Source organism: Quercus robur, chromosome 6 (assembly GCF_932294415.1).
Source record: "Quercus robur chromosome 6, dhQueRobu3.1, whole genome shotgun sequence".
NCBI lineage: Eukaryota > Viridiplantae > Streptophyta > Magnoliopsida > Fagales > Fagaceae > Quercus > Quercus robur.
Window position 1 is genome coordinate 41,174,639 of NC_065539.1, and position 21,800 is coordinate 41,196,438.

Genomic DNA, 21,800 nt, shown 5'->3' on the forward strand with positions numbered 1-21,800 from the left:
TTTATGCTAAAATAGACATCAAATTTTACAAAGACTGATGCAATGGCTCTAAATAACTATCAATAACATATAGTAAAATGACAGATTAGGTCTTAATACAATTTGCTTATGTCATTTTGCCCAATGAAATTATTTTGTTCGGCAGGTGTATTATACTCTTTACTCATATAAAGGTAAATCCCACATGTAAAACCTTACATAAAACCTATATTAATGTGAGATGAGGATGTTGTCCATTGAGTGTATTAAATAATTTCTCATTTTATGACCGAACTCCCAATCATTTCGCCACTAATATTCTTATTTCTCATTATTCACAAAATTTGAATAAGAGATGTCAGATGAGACCTTTATGGAATTTTTAATACTTTAACTAAAACAAATATTTTGTCACTGTATTATTTTTTCAATAATACAGGTTAATGAAATTTACTCTATATTAAAACTTTATCAGGATGTTCCATATCAATTATCAAATGTAAAAGAACCTATAGCAACTTATGAAGTCATGATTTGTCTATTTGTGTAAAACCTGTGGTAACTTTCTTTTTTGTTAAGTGAATATGACAACGATCAAATCAGATTTCTCATCTTTTTGTGTAATACACTAAATACCCTAAATAATTTCGGCGAGCATCAGCACTCCACAATGCTAAAGCCAAATGTTAGGAAAATTTACCATTTCAAGCCTTAAAATCCTCTCCATCAGAAAATGCTACTGCCAACTATTGCAATTTTTTTTGCAATAGTGCTACAGTGCAATTCTATCTTTAGAATTGCACTGTAGCACAATTCTAAACCAAAATAATATTTATTTATTCGCATTTCTGACTTCTTTCTCTCTCGTCTCTTCTCTGTTTCTCATCTCCATTCTCTCTCCACAATGGCCTCTCTCTCTCTCATCACATCTCTCTCTCACGGTGGGCTATTCTGACGTGGGTCGTGGGTCCGGCGTGGAGGTGAGGCTGGGAAGTCGAGATTGGCGTGGTATGGTGGCGATTTCTGGGTTTTTTGGGTCCAAATCAGCGTGGTATGATCAGCGGCGTGTTTAAGCTTCTTCTGGCGTGGCTTGCGGCGTGGTTTCCTCTCAACAAGTGCAGGCAAGCCGAGTTGTACCACCCATGGAAGTGCGAGACTGAGCGCCAGAAATGAACCCCACCGGGAAATGCGAGATTGGGCTATTCAATGGTCATTTTCAACCTTGCCGAAAATGAAGGCTTCGACGGAAGTTCCAGACAGAAATTTAGGAATTTTTGTTTGTGGGTTTTGTTGATTGATGCGTTTTTGGTTGATTTATGAAGTTTTGGGTGTTTGAGTTGATGGGTTATTGCTGGATTTTGTTTGAATGATTTTTGGGTTTCTTGAAAATATTCAATGGCCTTTTTCTTGAACCTCGCCGGAAATGAATGCTCCGGTGGAAGTTACAGATAGAAATTTAGGATTTTTTGTTTGTGGGTTTTGTTGATTGATGCGTTTTTGGTTGATCTATGAAGTTTTGGGTGTTTGAGTTGATGGTTATTGTCGGAATATTTCACCACCTCGCCGGAAATGAAGGATTCGGCGGAAGTTACAGAGGGAAGAGCTGAAAATGAGCGCGGAAGTTATAGAGGGAAGAGCTGAAAATGAGCGAGAGGAGAGAGATGGGAGAAAAAAGAAAAAATTTTGATATATATTATTTTATTTTGTAAATATATTATTTTAATGAGTAAAAGAAGGAAATAGAAGTTTGAGATGTGGAGGTATTGTAAAATAAGATGGTATAATGATAAAGTGAGTTTTTAGAATGGTAAAATAGAGTAGCATTAGCATTTCCCAATGCTAATGCTCAAGATAGAGATATCAATAGGGCAAAGAATCATTGGTGATCAACAAAGAACAACGAAGAAGTTGTTTTAATTAGACCATCGCAATTGTTATTTTGACATCATACAGAATTTGAATTAATAACTTCACATAACAAATCACAATTAATTTTTTCTTATAAAATTTCCACCAAACTATTTTAATGGAAAATTTTCTAACCATTTAGGTAATGATTTAAAAAAGTTACACGAATTGCCAAATTATAAGTAGAAAAAAAATAAGGTTTTAATACGATTACGAGGATATTTTTATCTTTATCTTTTCATCTTTTTTTATTCCTATCTCTGTCTATAACTATATATCTTCTACCCACCTCCAATCCTTTAGTTTAAAATTTAATGTCAGCAAAGCACAACAGAGTAACCTTAAAAATACTAGAAATTTCATTATATAAACTATATAAACTGATGTGTCAATTTTAAGTACAGCACAAAAAAATAAATAATAAATTCAACCATTATGGTGTTAGGGTGTTCACAGGTTAGGTTTAGTTGGATTCCCCACTAACCCGTTACTCAACCCGATTGGATTAGAGCATCCACATTAGTCCGTTTAAATTTTCTGTCTATTTTACATGAAAAAACCTACTTTTATTATTTTATACATTCACTTTTACAAAACACCCAAATCAGTTTATCTATTCTACACATTTATTCAATAAAATATTCATTATTTTACAATTTTTTATTATTCACTCCCTCACTGCCCCTCTCTCTCTCACAGACCCCCAGCCACCATCACCACCCAGCCACCATCAACACCATCATCAGAAACCAAAAGCCATTAAATCAGAAATCGATCTCCAGACACGCCGATCAAAACTCCATCAGAACCCACCTGATCTCCACCCAAAATCAAAGAAAAATCAACATCAGAAGTTCAGAATCCATCAGAACCAATCTGAAGTTGATCTCCATGCCTCCACTGGCGTTGTCTCCACGCCTCACTGCCATCGTCTCCATGCCTCCATGCCTTCACACATACCCAGATCAACTCACAACCCAAATCAACCTAGACCAAGCAAACCCACACAAACCAAGACCAACCCACACCATAAACTCAAATTAAACCACAATTGAGACCTCCCCATGTCGCTGCCATCGATCATCGACCCAAACCCACATCGCCACCGTTGAGACCACGCCACACGCCATGCGCCGATCTCGCCACGTTGTGACCATACCGTTACCACGCCGAATCCAACCCAACTCCGGTGGCATGCTTTGAACGAGAGAGAGAGATGTGAGAGAGGGAGAGAGAACTGAGGATGAAAGGATGGAGTGAGTTTTTTGTGAGAGAAAGAGAGAACGCACAGTGCCTGAGAGGGGGGGGGGGTGATAGTCAGGTAGAGAGGAGAGAGAAAAAACTATTAAAAAATTAAATACACATGCTACAGTGCCTGTGCAAAATTTACACGGGTACTGTAGCTCATTGAAAATTTTGGAAGACTTTACACGTTTTTAAATAGACTGATATGGGTGTTTTTTGATTCAAAATGTGTAAAATTTGTACTTTTTTCTATTTTAGAAGACTATAAACGGACAGATGTGGATGCTCTTAGGACAACAAAACTCCTAGCCGATGCCGATCATGATTCTATGAGTTGTTGACAAACAAGTTGTCGGTTTGTCAGCAATCAGATCAATCGAACCCGCTAGCCTCCAAGTTGATGGCAGCGCGTGGTAGATATCTTGAGTTCTCAGTAAATTTTGTTGGAGATCTCAGCATATTTGCTAGATCTCACCAACTTAGTAGAGAGCACACCGAATAATGGGAAATCTGCTCTGTATTTGGCAAGATCTTCACCGCATTTGATAAATCTTGAACAACAAGGAGTGACAAGAAGTTACAAACGAATGGCAAAGAGTTGAACGGGTTAGTTGGAGTTGGATTTCTAGATAGGAAACTTGTCACTCCACCTAAAATGATTTCGTTTCAAAAGTGTGCACCCATCTTCAACTAACCCTTTACTCAGATCGAAAGAGCTCTGTCTTGGTGCCTTTGAGTTGTGTGATTTTCTTAAGGTTGGGTGTGGGTTGAAAAATTCTATTGTTGTTGATGTGACATTAACATTGTGAAGATAATGTTTTGCGTTTTTCCATGTTTGCCAACATCAGAAAAAACATGTCATGAGAAGACTATCATAAGTGAACGAAAAATATTATTAAAAATATAACTTATCTTTTAGAGTCAGATTATCTTCTGCTAAATTTTTTTCAGAAAACAACTTTATCTCATGTTATGCTAAATAAAGAAAGTCGAGAGACAATATAGGAACTATTGAAAACAAATCTATTTCATTTTTAAGGCCACTACCAAATATAGGAAAACAATATTGTTTTCCAAAAAAGACTACAAAACATAGAAAAATGAGATAATTTAAAAAAAAAAAATACTTATTTTTTAAAACGACTCATTTTTTAGAAAACATTAATGTCGAAACAAATGGAGCACTACAATCATTGCATCATTAGTTTGTAATATTTTTGTAATGAAGTTTGTAGTCCTTTTAGAATTTTCATAATAAAATTTGGAGAGGGAGCTTAGGGATTTTACAAATTTTGCAACAGTAGTTTTACAAAGTGAAAAATTATAAAATATCCTTTGAGTATAATAAATACATACTCACTCCTCTCACATAGATTGCTAATACCACTACCCATTATTATTATTATGTGAATGCGTTGAGGGGAAATAGTTCGTAATTATTGAACTTGAGGAGTCTTACAATATGACTTATTAGTATAACTAATCACAACTGGTAAAGTTTTGATGGTTGAATAAGAGATTTGAGGTTCAATATTCACTTACTTACACAAAAAATTGATTGGTTTCTTGATCTAATAATAAAGAGCACAATCATCAAAAGTGAAAGTCATAAGTCGAAACTCTCTCTCTCTCTCTCTCTCTCTATATATATATATATATATATATATAGAGAGAGAGAGAGAGAGAGAGAGAGAGAGAGAGAGAGAGAGATGAGTTCAAGTTGCACATTTTCTAAACCATTAGATTTAACTAAATCAAATGGTGAAAAAAAAACTCATTAATACTGATATCTGATTAGCATCTCATTTATTTATGGCATTCCATACTAGTCTTTCCTCCAAAAAAGAGTAATATGTTCTTTCTCCTCTCTCTCCTCCTAGAGTATAGATGATTTTGGGGAGCCACCATGTATTATGTTGACTGTAGAGCACCACCAAGTCAGATTGGTTACCTGTCTTGCTACGAAGACTCTTTGTGGTCGATTTTTTTTTTTTTTCATCATTAGTCTCTTTCATAAATTGCTTCATTGAATTGAAGAATTTTCTCTGTAGATCTGGCTTCTCATATTGCAAAACCAATCTTGGCCAACTCCATTCCTAGTTCCTACTACTTTTTTGACCTTGTAATCCTTGCTTTTTGATATAATAATTTCAAAATAATTATTATGATAAGCTAAGTGAAAGAGATGATTACATTATCACATAGGGTGTTTTAGAAAGACTCAGCCATGAGTGTTTTTCTAATTATTTTCACCCTTAGACCTATTATTTTGGCAGACCTCAAATGAAATTGGTCATGAATATATTAGAAAAACTCAGCCACAACAATTGTTCTCTAAAATAATTGTAACTTCGGCCATGAGTGATTCTTAAAAAAATGCTGTTATAGCACTAATTCTAGTACCTTGAAACAATGGTGTTAGAAATCAATGGTTGAGGCTTAAAGTGCATAGAACCAAAAAGGCGTGTGATAGAGAAAGGAGAAAACGATGACAATGGAGATGGGAGAGCTCAATGCTGTTTTTTATTTATTTATTTAATAGGAAGAGTTAATGCCAACCACTAATTTCTAGGGAATAATTATGACATAGCAAGAGTAAAATCTATGGTCTTAAAAATGTGTAATTCTTTTGAAGTTACATTAGGTGTAATTTGAACCCATAGATTTCCACAAGAGTTGCATTTGATGTAACTCCACAAGAGTTTCACATTTTTTAAGTTATAGATTTCCCAAAGATCAAACGGTTAAAAAAGAAGACATATTTATCTATTATATCATTAAATACTTACTTAATTAATAGTTTCCACATTATCTCTCTCCTCATTAAATATTTCTCTTATCTCTCTTTCTCTCTCTATTAATTCATTCTTTCCTTTTTCTTTGAATTTTTTTTTTTTTTTTGGAGAAAATTTTTCTTTACAATTCCTCATACATTTCTACTTAATTTGAAAATCAGTGTGGCTACCTGATGCAATGGAGATTTTTTTTATTTATTTTTATTTTTTTTTGAGAAAGTGCTATGGAGAAGTTAGTTTCAAGTAGGTGTCCAATTTTCATTATTTTCTCCAAGAAGTTGGTGTCCATTTTTTATTATTTTCTCCTACAAGTTAACGTTAGAACTTAGAAGTGGTTTCGTTGTTACGGATTTACTTGTTTACAGTAGTGTGGCTATTATGAGTTCTTGTTTATTATTGTTTAGCGTCTTGGTTAGTTGTTAACTGAGAGCATGTTCGTTTGGATAAAACAAATTAATAAAAAGAATAAAATAAAATTTAAAGAAGCCAGTACTATTTAGTATTTGAATTCCTAACAATTTCTCAAAAAACAAAAAAATCAAGTTCAGGGATAGCCATGATTAGATCATTTGAATTTCTTGCAAATAGATTTGTACTTATTATGTCTCTTAACTTATCTAGTACCATTTGAATTTCTTGCAAATGGATTTGTACTGAAGTTTCTGCCCACACCAAAATTATATAGTGCTCTTTAACGGTTGGAAAGAAAAAAAATGATATTATGCTCTACGGAGTACGGATAGAAAGAAAAAGGAAAAAAAAAAAAAAGGTATGGAAAGAATTTAATAAGGAGAGAGAGAGAGAGAGAGAGAGAGAAATTGTAGCACTAACTAGTCGCTAACCCGTGCGATACACGGGAATGCTACCAATTTTTTTAATTAAAAATAAATAAAAATTAAGATGAACCTTCAAATGATGTGACATTAGAATTGTAACAACCATCAAATAATAACAAAATATACATTTTTCTAGAGAAAAAAATGACGCAAATAGCTCAGTCATTTGCTCGTGTGACAGTGTTGCACCATTCCCAAATGACACATACACCACAGAATCATTTGGTTGCTTGTTTAGCCAATCAAACAGCAAGCCATTCTTGGACAAGTTACCTGATTGTGTTACTATTGGACCAACTGGGTACACTAGCCTTTTTAATACATAACCAAATAGTTTATCATCTCTCAAAACCGCAACTGTTTTAGGCTGAAGATCCTTCCAACAGTTTTTTATTTGCATATATTGGGCAAATGTCCCAATACCATGTCTTTTTGTTATGGCTTTTTTTTTTTTTTTTTTTTTTTTTTTTTTTTTTTCAATTTCATTTATTTCATGTCTTCCACTAAATATTCAATGTATTCATTATATTTAAAAAAAAAAAAAAAACGTTAAAATAAAGCTGTATCCTCAAATAACATTTTTTTTAAAAAAAAAAAAATACAAGATAGAATTTCTACTCTAACTTAATCTAAGTGTATATGTGTATGAAGCTCTCTCTTGGAGACTTGAACCCCGGCTCTTGCCTCCTTCACCCCACAAGCACTTATACTTGTGGAGTGACCATCGCATCAAGGGTATGCGGTGGTGTATCCTCAAATAACTAAATATAAGAGTTTAATTCCTCTCTATTTCAATTTAAAACCAAATTGTATTTTCCACTAGCCTGTTATATTACATAAAAATATTAGACATAATATTTTAGAGACTGTAAATATATTAAAAATGTGAATCATGTAAAAAAAATAACAAATAGATTTCAAATGTAATGATATCACATAATAATAAAACATACATAACTTATTTTAAGAGGCTAATATATCACAACCTCAAAAACTTGACTATTGCACGTGTCCTTTTAGGAATTACTGCATTCTAATTTGCAAGTTGCAAGTTGAACTTCTTTTTGACAGGGCCTTATTAAAAAGACTCATTATCCACGCACTGCCAAAACAACCTTCATATCAAACAAACACTTTCCCATATTTTGTGCCACTTAGACTTTTTTACTTTAGGCCTTAAAGGACTCCAAAACCTTCCTTAATGTACACCCCTTTATTCTCACATGGGAAACATGTTTATCAGCAGCATCAAATAGTGAAACTAAGATGTGCCAAGCCACCAATATTATAGTGTGATCATCCCACACCTTTCAAGGTAATCATAGCCCAAAAAGCATAAAGTTTGTGAGATCTCTAAAAAGAAGTTAAAACAAACAAAAATGGATAGTGAAGTCCTCTCCAAGAAAATGATGGTAAAACTGAGAAGGATTCAGGACTATCAAATGCTGGGAAGAATAACAATGCCAGGGCCAAGCCTAAGAAAATTCCTGTGTCCTGTAAAGTCAATGAGCATTACATGAATCTTGAGGTGCATATAAATACGATCAATCTTGAGAACAAAGAATTTGATGCCGGCATTCCCTTGCATCAGGGTACTAGCTTAACCAACATAGCTGACATTGAATTACCTCCTGAAGATGTTGGATATGCATAGAAATTTTTAGAATTTTTTACGCTTCTTTTGGAAAGTTAAGTTTAAGTGTTTAACTTCGATTATATGTATTGGTATACCAAAATGCAAAGCCAGTAGCTTATTTTTTAATGGCTAAATTAATGTTCTTTTGCCAAAAAATTAAGATTATCTAAATAGGTAGCCTATTGCTATTGAAGAGGGTAAAATGGAGGTAGACAGTCTTATTCTACTGAACCAGCCACGAGCAATGGTACTTTTGGCTCGTGATCAAGATGAGGGAAGAAGACCGAGGGCCTGTACACAAAAGGAGGGACCCAACATGGTGGATGGATCAGAAAGCCAACAAATACAGAGTGGATGGTGGTAAGGTCATGTGACATCCCCATGGTTTAAGTAGTCCTCAAGAAACTTCAAAATGAAATATCTTGCACCTCACGATTAATCTTAATCAATAAAATCGCTATATGGAAAGGATCCCATAAAATATGTGAGGATCCTTTTTATAAGGAAAAATTCCTCTTTCCCAAGAAAGGAAAAGGTCGGTTCTACATTACTATAAAAACCCCAAAGCACTCCCAAACCACAGTACGCATAATTCACCCTAACTCTGGCACTCTAGGGTTGTGAGAAGCTTTCTAACTTAATCTTCAAAGGGTCTTTGTACCACATTGGTACTCTCCTAAGGTCTTCTTGTTATGTGTTGTTCAGGTGTTGTCTTGAGTGCGTGAGAACTTTGTGACTTATTGATGATTTTCGGCATCATTAGTTGGTGTCATCTGTGGGAAACGGGATAGGAAGAAAGCCATACTACTGCTTTCCAGATGAAGAGTTGCATGGTGCTCACTCGATAGTGACCACCAACAATGTTCAAGGAGACGAACCATGCACCGCCACCCTTGAGAGACAGGTTCAAACTCTCACTACTGCCGTAAAACGCCTCACCAAGTAGAACCATGATCTAGAAGAGCAGTTGCGCCAAAAGAATGTGGGGCTAAACACTTAAAGGGAGGACCAAGAAGGCACCAGTGCTGAGAGAAGGGACCAAGAAGGGTCGAAAGGTAGCAATGCCCTAAGTAGACCAGATTGATAGGACACAAGCCATCCATCCGCCACAGATATGGCTCCTCCTTACACGGTTGCAAAGATGCAGATGATGAAGGAACGGATGGACTTCATGATGAACGCCCTCAGAGGATGGGTGTCAAGCGACCTCGATGACTTGGTCCATCAAACTAATTCGCCATTCATCGCAACTGTCACTTCGTTCCCCCTTCCACCAAAGTTCCATATGCCGCAGGTGGAGAGCTACGACGGATCAAAGGATCCCCTAGATTATTTGGAGTCATTCAAGACCCTGATGCACCTTCAAGGAGTGGCAGACGAGATCATGTGTAGGGCTTTCCCAACTACGCTGAAAGGTCCAGTGAGGGTTTGGTTTAGCAATTTGACGTCCAACTCCATCAATACCTTTAAGGAGCTAAGCGCCCAGTTTGCCTCACACTTTTTCGGGGGACACAGATACAAGAAGTCCATTGCATGCCAGATGAGCATTAAGCAATGGGAGGATGAGACGCTGAGGTCTTACATAGCCTGCTTTAATAAAGAGGCACTTTCAATCGATGAAGCTGACGACAAGATACTTCTGGCCGCATTCATGAATGGATTACGGAAGGGTAAGTTTCTATTTTGCTCATACAAAAACAACCCAAAAACTATGTTGGATGTGCTCTACAGGTTACTAAATACATGAACACAAAAGATGCACTAATGGCTTGCAAAGAAAAGCCTAAGAAGAGAGAAAGACAGGATGAGGCACGACAGGACAAGGGGCGAAAGATAGCCAAGACAGGAGATAGAAGGGAAGATAGATGATCCAAACCTCCCACTAGAAGATTCATAAATTTCACCCCTTTGAACACCCCAATTGATCAAGTCTTGATGCAAATTAAGGACGAAGGAGCCTTAACATTACCTAGCAAGCTAAAGGGAGACCCTAGCAAGAGATTAAGAGATAAGTACTGTCGTTTCCATCACGATCACAACCATGACAAATCTGATTGCTATGACTTAAAGCAGTAGATAAAAGCTCTTATCAGGCAAGGGAAGTTGCAAAGGTCCATCGGTAGGGAACAGACGGACCAACCTCAAGAATCACTTGCCAGATTGAAAGAAGTACTCCTTGACGGCTCTAGACCTGAACGAACAACCAGGATTGGCACTTTGGCTACTCCATCAGTCCGTCAAGTATTGATGACATTTCTGAGGGAAAACCAGGACGTGTTTGCCTGGAGTCACGAGGACATGCCCAAAATTGATCCATCCATCATAGTCCACAAGTTAAACGTGTCGCCCTCCTTCTCTCCCATTCGTCAGAAAAAGCAAGTGTTCGCGCAGGAGCACGACAAGGCCATAACAGAAGAGGTTCGCAAATTACAAGTAGACTTCATTCGAGAAGTGTACTCCCCCGACTGGCTAGCCAATGTGGTGATGGTCAAGAAAGCCAACGGAAAGTGGAGGATGTGCGTGGACTTCATGGACCTAAACAGGGCCTGCCCTAAGATAGCTATCCTCTCCCATGGATCGACATCTTGGTGGACTCAACAAAAAGACACCAGCTGTTAAGTTTCATGGACGCGTTCTCCAATACAACCAGATCAAACTGGACGAGGCCGACCAAGAGAAGACCTCATTTGTGACCAGATAGGGTCCCTTCTGCTACAAAGTAATGCCATTTGAACTCAAAAACGCAGGCGCTATGTATCAAAGGCTGATGAACAAAATGTTCGCACATCAGATTGTAAGGAACGTGCAAGTTTACGTGGATGACATGTTGGTAAAAAGTATACGGGAGGATGACCACTTGAATGACCTTCAGGAGACCTTTGATATCATGCAATCTTATAACATGAAATTCTTGGGGTTCATGGTATCCCAAAGGGGTATTGAGGTCAACCCAGAGAAGATATAGGCCATAATGGACTTAACACTACCAAAGACCATCAAAGAGGTATAGAGCCTAAATGACAAGATAGTTGCATTAAACAGGTTCATCTCAAGGGAAACGGATAAGTACCCGCCTTTCTTTCGCACTTTGAAGAAGTCATTTGAATGGACGGCTGAGTGTCGACAAGCATTTGTAGACCTAAAGGCCTATCTTTCTTCCCCGCCATTGCTAAGCCCTTCAAACCAGGGGAAGAATTGTTCCTATACCTGGCCGTCTCTCCGGCCGCTGTCAGCCCCACTCTGGTTAGGGAAGAGGACGAGGTACAAAAACCGTGTACTTCACAAGTCGAGCACTCTGCGGAGCGGAAGAAAAATACCCCCCGATGGAAAAACTCGCTTTGACGTTGGTAACCGTGGCATGAAAACTCAAGCCATATTTCCAGGCACACACTGTGGTCGTCCTAATAGACAAGCCCCTACGATGAGAAATGAGCAGCCCTGAAGCTGCTGGACGGATGGCGTTATGGGTGGTTGAATTAAGCAAATTTGACATACAATACCAACCATGTACGTCTATAAAGGGGCAAGTGATCGCTAACTTCATCGCAGAGTTTACTCCTATGGAAGGCTAAGGGGCAGGGTTGAGCCCACAATGGAGCATCCACACGGACAGATCTTCCACCAAGCAAGCAAGCGAAGTTGGTGTGATACTCCAAAGCCCAAAAGGGGATAAAATCGAATGCATGGTCCGTCTTGATTTCCCTACGACTAATAACGAGGCGGAATACGAAGCTTTGATAGCAAGGTTGGATCTCGCCAAGGCTGCAGGAGCTGCATATATGGTTGTGTACTGCGATTCCCAAGTAATGACTAGCCAAGTTAATGGCAACTATGACTGCAAGTGAAGAATTGGGTAAGCGACCTCTAAGTAAAATTTGTTTAGATACTAAGGGAGGAGAATGAGAATGCCAATCGTCTTGCTAAAGCTGCGTCAGTAGAGTACATGCTCATCCTCAGTTAGGTACTATCCTTCGTTCAAATCTCACCATTAATAGACGGCATCAGTGTACAGGAAATAGGTTCTGGAAACTATTGGATGACACCAATAATCTCATACTTAAAGGACAGCATGTTGCCTGACGAGAAAAAAGCTGCAAGGAGGTTGAAGGTTCAAGCGGCGCATTTTGTTCTAATCAAAGATGTTCTATACAAAAGGGGTTTCTTTAGACCGTACCTGAGGTGTCTCAACCCTAAGAAGGTAGACTATGTCATTTGGGAAGTCTATGAAGGAGTCTGCAGAAACCATTTTGGGTCACAGTCGTTAGTGCACAAACTCATCCGAGCAGGATATTATTGGCCTACCATGCAGAAGGATGTCATTGCTTATGTCAAAGCATGTGATAAGTGCCAGAGGTTTGCCAACCTCATCTGGTAGCCAACAGAAGAACTCACTCCATTGACAGCTGATAAAGCGCGAGTTCGTCAGTCAGAGTGGGCAGATGGAACTCCTTGTCAATGCGAATGTATCCTCTATAAGGGTTACTGGTGTGGTTCTTGTCACAACGTCTCCGATGCCAAAGTTAAAATAAAAAAGCACCTTATGAAATGAAAATGGAAGAACAAGCTAAAAACCAGAGTCTTCTCTCAAGGTGTGAATGTATATGTACCTTCTGTTGACAATGTGAGGGGTTTATATATGTGGCTTTGGGTGCTAGCCGTTGTGGTTGTTAATGCTTTCCCTAGTAACGCCTCTTGTCCAATAATAGGGCTTTTAAGAGGCTCCCAACGGTCTGCCTGGCTGATTTGGTAACTGCCCAGGTCATTGATTGACTGCATTGAATGACTCCCCTGCCTTCGTCAGTGATGACTGGTTTCTTCGTTATTCAGGACGCCTTCGTCATGAGTGTTTTCTTCATCATAAGTGTTAGCTTCGTCTGTGGGATGTAATCTCGTCATTCCCATCAGTTGCCCCCCAGGTTCTGTGGTCGTCTATGACGTGTCATGAGGATCACAGAAGATGAAAAGTTTTCTCGAGCTGTCTGTGACTCTTGGGGTTTTGTTCCGAATTTAATGCTTAGTGGCGGTGCTACACGCAATGTGGGCACGTGGTGCGCACTGATCCGTGGAGTTAATGGCATGACCCTTGGGTTTCTTGCTGGTTTTTCAATCGTTTTTTAGCCTTAATTTGAAACTTCTCCTCTCTTAGTTTCTTTTACTTTTCAGAAAACAAAACAAAAACATCCAAACGCTACTCCGAGCGATTTTCTCGAGACTTCCTTCTTCTCCAAACCAGTGTGCTGCGCCTTAGTGTTTCACCATTTGTGGAGGTATGTTTTTCCTTACATGTTTTTTCTTACCTTTTCCTTCTATCCTACTGCAGTATAGTTTCTGATTCTCTTTTTCTTTTCTTCTTTTGCTTTTGTCGGTCTTTGATTTTCTTGGGGATTTAGCTTGTGTTGTCCTTCCTTGCCCTTTGTTTTCTATATTTCCATGGTTGATAGTTTGGAGGTTAGGATAGCTTGCCCATCGATCTCCTTTCTTTTTGCGTGCCTAGGTGGGTCTTTGGATGTTTTCCTGCATTTAGAAAATTTGTGGAGGTATGTTTTTCCTTACATGTTTTTTCTTACCTTTTCCTTCTATCCTACTGTAGTATAGTTTTTGATTCTCTTTTTCTTTTCTTCCTTTGCTTTTGTCGGTCTTTGATTTTCTTGGGGATTTAGCTTGTGTTGTCCTTCCTTGCCCTTTGTTTTCTATATTTCCATGGTTGATAGTTTGGAGGTTAGGATAGCTTGCCCATCGATCTCCTTTCTTTTTGCGTGCCTAGGTGGGTCTTTGGATGTTTTCCCGCATTTAGAAAATTTTGTGTTTGAGTGTAATTGTCTGAGTGTTGTTTTGGGCGACTTGCTGCCTTTGCTTCGCCAATCGCTTAATTGGTTCGAGAGTTTAGAAAAAAGGAGAGAAGGGATGTCTGAGGTTAGGTCTAGCGACCTCGAGACTGGGTTGTCGTCTAATGGTGACCCAGTGGAAAGGGACACAGCTGTCTCTGCTCCTCGGGAGGTTAGGGCTTTTTATGCCCTCAGGGAGGTGTGTGATTTGGATACCAAAACTGTGAGTAGATTCAAGGATAGGTTCCAGTTTCTGGCGCGAGTTCGTGTTCGTCTACCCAAGGACGAGGATAGGGCCTGTCACTTTTTTCTGGGTGAAGTGTGTTTTTATGAGTCGAACTTCTCCTGCGGGCTTAGGCTCCCCGTCCACTCGTTCCTGATGGAACTTTTGGCCCATTTTGGTATTGCTCCGGGGCAGCTCATGCCCAACTCGTGGAGGATTATGATCAACTGTATGCAAATATGGTTGGCCTCTAACGGAGATATGATTAGGGTAGGTGAACTCACCTATCTATACCGTTTGAAAGAGTCAAAGGAGTGTGGGTATTATGAGTTAGTCCCTTGGGAGAGAAGAACGAGGATTGTCAAGGGTTTACCTTCGTCCTTCAGATATTGGAAGTCGCGCTTTTTCTTTGTGTCCGGGGATGATTTCGAGACTCAATCCAGCAGTGATTGGGGCGATATCCCGAGGTTGCTTCGTCGGTGGGGAACCTCGACCTTAGGTGCGTCAGTATTTCTCCCCGTCGTTTTAGTTTTGCCACTTTTGAGGCTTTAGTATTGCTAACTCCTTTATCTCCTATTTGGTAAAGTTAAGAGATGGCCTAAGCTTAAGAGCAGGCACAAGGAGCGCATTGAAATCGCAATCAAGTACGCAGAGACGATTGAGAACTGGGACGATCTGGTTGATCCCCGGACCCTTGCCTTCTACAACCTTAGACCTGACCCGTCTCTTTACGTTCTTCGTAACATTGGCATTGAGGGCAAAAAAAGTAAGTATTGTTATTGTCAGTGTTGATTCTTCTCATGTACACTTAGGATTTCTTGTTAAGTGTTTTCCTCTTGCTGAGATGACAACCAAGTTTAACAAGGACATGTATGCGAAGATGAGGTCCAAAAAGGATGAACCGCTGTCCAACTTAGGGAAGAAAGCCGTGCACGTAACTGAGAAGGGCCCTGTCGTCAATCCCCTTAGCTCTGTCACTCCCATAGTTTCTGCTACTGAGACGACGAGGACGGCCTCTCCGACAGCATTGATAGAGGAGATCCCTACTCCAGGCTCCAAAAGGCCATGCGTGACTGGTAAGAAGAAGGAGAAGGTTGATTCCTGATCGTCCACAATATGGGATGACGAGAGGCTGGCCGTGGACAGGGCTCACGAGGTTGTTACTCCAGCAGATTTGAGGGCCCTTTCTGACATGTCCCTGAACGAGGTCGCGTCTCGTCATGTCCACAGGCTCGTCCAGGTATGGTGTTCTCCTTTCCCACCCTTTTTTTTTTTTTTTTTTTTTTTTTACTGACAACTTGATGATTTCTTTCCAGGTGTTGGGGGAGAGCCTTCATATTACCTTTGAATACTTCACTCAAGAGGCCAAGGTGGCATCTCTAACATCTCGGATGAAGGCTTTGGAGAAGGAGAATTCTGAGCTGAAGAAGAATTTGATCGCTTCTATGGATGAGACAACTTCTTTGAAGGAAAAGGTCAAGACACTGGATGACGACCTCAGGGTCGAGCGCAAATTGACTCAGGAGAAGGATGAGTAGGTTCTTTTCACCAAGGAGAAACTTAAAACCATCGCTGCCAGATCAGTTAAGGCCTTCCAGACCACCGATGAGTACAACACCGTACTTTTCAGTTGGTACTTCAAAGGCTTCGAGCTTCGAGCTTCTCAGGAGGTATCTGGTCAAGCATATTGCTGGGGTCAACATGGAGAGTCTAGACCTGGAGGAGGTTGATAAGGAGATGGCGATGATGAAGCTGCTCAATCCTCCGCCCCAGAAGGTGATGCCCCCGAGCCTACTACTGACGCCCCGGCCGGTGAAAATGCCGCTGCTGATGCCTGATTTAGTTACTTAGAATTTTTTATTTTTATTTTTGGTGGATTCCCGTCATGTTTTGGGCCCTTTTTTTTTTGTAAATCTAATTCCAGAACAATTAATTGTTATCTTATTTTGAAAACAATGCTTGTGGCCCAGCGCTTATGGGTTTTTAATCGAGCATACTTACTTGTTTATCAGATGTTTTGGCCATTTTACATTCGTCCATATTTTCCACGTGAACATGGATTTGTAGCTGTGATCTCTTTATCCGTCAATGATCTATTACTTTACTCACGATCATTTTGATGAGCTAGGATACAGCCTGAGTGTTGTTTTGATTTGTTGCAAGGTTCTTGTCCCTTTTCTTTTTCTCCTTTCCTTTTTTTTGTGGATTCGTCAGTAGTCTGAATCCGTCAAGCGAGATCTTGTCACTTGCACCTGCTAAAAGATTGCACCTACAGTGGCCTGTTCCCGTCGAGGCGGGGCCTTCTCGTTTGACTTATATACTTATTCAAGGGACATTTGTTGCGTTTATGGCTTCGTTGGTGATTTACATCCGTCAAAACGGAATCTTATCACTTAGCCATTTTTTGGCGACCTACATCCATTTAAGGAATTTTATCACTCAGGCTACATCAGTGATTTACATCCATCTTGGTGGAATTTTATCACTTAGCTTTTATAGCCTTGTACCCATTGGAGGGGTCGTCAGTAACTTACATCCGTCAAGGCGGAATCTTGTTACTTAGTTTTTGTATGCTCTACACCCGTTGGAGGGATCGTCAGTAACTTACATTCGTCAAGGCGGAATCTTGTTACTTTAGTTTTTGTATGCCTTATGATTGACTAGACCTGCTTACACAAAGACATCAAAGGAATAATTCTTTTATTAACTTAAAGAATGAACGTATTCGTCTATTACATCTACTGGTGGTACTTTTTTAAATGCTCAATGTTCCATGGTCGAGGGAGTCTTTGTCCGTCCATGGTTTCCAAGTGATAACTGCCTTGTCTTGAGTAGTGAATGACTCGGTAAGGCTTTGGTCGTCAGTCTCTCTGTTGGAAGCCGTTGTACATTCCCCTATTCCTGGCACTTGTCGCACCTCTTGACAATCTCAATAGCGTCTACCTGCATAGTTGGCCAAAAATATCCTGTTCGTACTACCTTGTTCACCAGGGATCTGGGGCCAGCGTGGTCGCCGCAAATTCCTCTGTGGATTTCTTCCAGGATGTATCTAGCTTTTTCTTCGTTGACACACTTCAAGTAAGGCATAGAGAAGCCTCTCTTGTATAAGGCGTCATTAAGGATCGTGAACCTGGCCGCCCTCTTCTTGACCTTTTTAGCTTCATCTGTGTTCTGAGGAAGGTGCCCGTCCTGGAGGAAGGATATTATGGGTGTCATCCAGCTGTCTGCGCTCTGGATGGTGAATGTTGTGATCTCTTCAATGCTGGGGTGTTTCTGGACCTCCATCGCCAAATCCATGCTAATCTCCCCTTTTTCTGATGACGCTAGCTTCGAGACTTCGTCAACCCCCATATTCTGACTTCTTGGGATCTGCACGAACTCCACTGTATCGAACTCCCGAGTTAGATGTTTCGTCAGCCTGAGGTATTTCTGCATCCTTTCTTCCTTCGTTTTGTACTCCCCCCTAATCTGCCCAATCACTAGCTTTGAATCACTTTGGATCAACAAGTTCTTAGCACCAAGTGCCTTTCCAAGTCTTAGTCCCGTCAGTATCCTCTCGTATTCAGCTTCATTGTTGGTGGCCAGAAATTTTAGTTGCACCCCATATTTTAGCACCTCTCCGTCGGGGGTGGTTATGACAACCTCTACTCCCCCCTTCCTCTAGGCTGACGAACCATCAGTTTGTATCGTCCATCTATCAACTCCATCGGTAAGGCTGTCTTCATCGGGAAGGGTGAACTCTGCGATGAAGTCCGCCAGAGCTTGCGCTTTGATTGCCGTTTTGGGGTGGTATTCGATGTCAAATTGACTAAGTTCAATCACCCATTAAACCATTCTTCCGGCTGCCTCAGGTTTGTTCATCGATTTCTTGATCGATTGGTCCGTCATTACAAGGATGGGGTTTTCCTGAAAGTATTGCCTTAGCTTGCGCGAGGCCACTATTAACACAAACGTGATCTTTTCAATCCTTGGATACCTAGACTCAGCCCCTTAGAAGGCCTGGTTGTCGTAGGAAACTGGGAGCTGCTTCACACCTTCTTCTCTGATCAAGGCTGCACTTACTGCCGAGGCTGACACGGCCAAGTATAAGTATAGGTCTTCCCCTTCTTTGGACGGGCTTAAGAGGGGTGGACTGCTCAAGTAACGACTACTGAACGGTAGGGGTATCTTCATTCTTCTCTTCCACGATCTGTACATCTTTAGGTTGACGAGTACCATCCTTAATGAATTTTTCTTGTTCACTAGGAACGGCATCCCCGTCACCCTGAAGGTTGACGATTGCGTTGTCAGCGAAAAGCTCATCCATTCCCATCGAATCAGCTGGACGGGTAGGAGTCTGGCCTCCGACATCAATTGAGATGCTGGAAAGCTCCAAGTTAGGGAAAGAGGCTTTGACCTACCAGAAGTAGTCATCAAAGCCATCAGCAAAGGAGCCACCGAGCTCCTTTAGGAGGTCGTCGGAATCACGATATTCCTTAATAGCTTCCTCCTTTACCTGATGGAGTTAATCCTTCACCTTCGTGATCTTGCCTTCTTTATCCTTTAGAATTTTCTTTAGTGCTTCAACTTGAGCCTCCAACTCCTTCAGGAGCTACTTGGTCAAGTCAAGCTTTCCAACTTGGATGTTCTTCCAGGCTAGCAACTCCTATAGCTCCATCTCCTTAGTGCCTAGCTTCTCCCTCAGATGGCTCAGGACCGTCTCATGAGAAATATGGTGGTCCATCAACCCCTTCATCATAACCACCCCCTGTAGAAATCAAGGACAAAGTTTAGAAAAGATAGCATTAAAGCAAAGCAAACACAAGTGGACGGATCAACATACTTGTGCCAAGCTAAAAAGGCCCATCTCCCCTATAGCCTCCATCGCATGATTACCCAAGTCTGAATAATTATCGTCCTTGATGATGGACAAGAGCTGTTTGAGGGCATAGCTTGAGTCTTCACGGAGGAGGATGGGGTGCTCCTCAGTGGCAGGAACCTATCCCTTCATTAGTCCTTTCCCTTTACCTGGACCAAGTTTAGGGGGCAGCTTACTGATGGCAGGGGTGTCACCAACAGTTGGCCTCGACCTAACCTGTGGTTTTTTGGGTGGATGGTCCACCTTTTCTGACAGTTTCCTCTTGGTGGACGGGTTAGCTTGGCCCGTCTTAGGGGGTTGGCTACCCTCCAGCTTCTTCCTAACAGTGGCCTATTGCTTGATGAAAGCTCTTCTCTTGCTATCTTCCATTTCTGCATAAAAATAGACGGGCTAAAAGATGAGATACTAAAATGCAAAAAAGGCAAGTACTAGGCAACAGACTTATGTTGACGAACTCGTGTGTTGTAACGACGGGCAGCCTTTGTTGGTTCAAGATCGTCGCAGTACCAATTGAGGGTATCCAAGGTAACCAACTTCAACCATGATCTCTCCAACAACTTGGTGGTCGTGAAGATTTTTTCCAAAACGCTCCACTCTTCAAGGGTGACCTCTGGACGATCCCAAGTTGGAAACAAAGACGGTTAGAATATCAGATGAAATAAACAGAAGTAAATGAAGAACTGAGATGGACGGATACATACCAGACGGGGGCATTATACCCCAAGTTTTGTCCACAAACATATACTCTTGATTGCCGAGATGACACATGTAGTTGTCCCCTTGAATGAAAAAATAATGACTCTTCTAATTTCTATTCGTATCAGGAGTTTCACATACTAACCTAAGCAACGGACTCCTAGGCACGAAACTATACATGCCCCTTGATTGGGTTATCTTGGACGGATGATAACAATGAAAAAATTCTTCCACCATCATCCTTCGTACCCCGTCGGGCATGAGCCCGTATAGGACTTCTACACCCAAGAAGACTCTCCAAGCAATCGAAGAGATTTGGGTGACGAATAATCCAAGGTACTGAAGAAGACGACAATGAAGGGCACTAAGAGGGAATCTCAGGCCCGCTTTCAGCATCTGCTCATACATACCTATGTCTTCCAGACCTTTATAATAACACTTTTCACGTTTGGAGGGTAGATGGATTGGTATGTTGATGGGGATCTGGTATTTCTCCCTAAGTGTGTTAAAGTGTGTTTGCTTGATGGAAGAGTTGAAGTCATTAATTGTTCACAAAGGAATCATAATAAACTCCCTAAACCTATTAGGGCCTATGACAGATTGAGTGGGGGGTTCAGAACCAGCTAAGTTATCATTGGAATCGCTCTCTGACCCATCCATATCTAGGTCCCCATCCTCCCCCATGGAAAGAGAGTTGGATGACGAAACCATTTCACTGTTGGAGGTGCCGAGGTCACCTTGACCTGACGAAAACACCTCATCGTAGCCCGCTCCTTCGCGGACCCACAATTGATCACTCAACGCCTCACTAGACATTGGTCACCTACATGTGACGGATAAAAACCCTAAGACTCTACAAGTTTATATAGATGACGGACATGCAATATTTAATTAAAAAATTGAAAAGGGTGAAAGTTAAGTATGAGAAGAAGGGTACTTGCAAATTGAATAGTGTGAAGCAAGGGAATAGATGAATTACAGCAAATGGTCACACCAGTTGGACGGCACAAAGGTTTGTTGAAGAAGACGGTAGCTCTCTAATCAAGAAATTTGTTGCAAAAAGTAAAAAATGAGAGGAATGAGCAACATATATATAGGGGGAACGACATAGAAGACAAAGGGACGTTTCGATCCGAGCAATCAACCGCTAAAAATATGACACTTGCCCCTATTGCATTAATGACCCTAGGCTAGCCTGTCAATCAAAACGCATCTCCCAAAGTTGAAGTCAGATCGTCACTCCACGGATCCATCCTAACATTATGCAACAGACCCGAAGAGTGAGGGGGCAACTGAAGAGGGTAAAATGGAGGTAGACGGTCTCATTCTATTGAACCAGCCACAAGCGATGGTACTTTTGGCTCGTGATTAAGATAAGGGAAGAAGACGGGGGGCATGTACATAAAAGGAAGGACCCAACATGGTGGACGGATCAAAAAGCCAATGGATATAGAGTGGACGGTGGTAAGGTCACGTGGCATCCCCATGGCTTAAGTAGTCCTCAGGAAACTTCAAAAGGAAATATCTTGTGCCTCACGATTAACCTTAATCAATAAAATCACTATATGGAAAGAATCCTGTAAAATATGTGAGGATCCTCTATATAAGGAAAAATTCATTTTCCCTAAGAAAGGAAAAGGTCGGTTTTACACTACTATAAAAACCCCAAAACACTCCAAAACCAAGGTACGCATAATTCACCCCAACTCTAGCACTCTAGGGTTGTGAGAAGCTTTCTAACTTAACCTTCAAAGGGTCTTTGGCTAGTACCACACCGGTACTCTCCTAAGGTCTTCTTG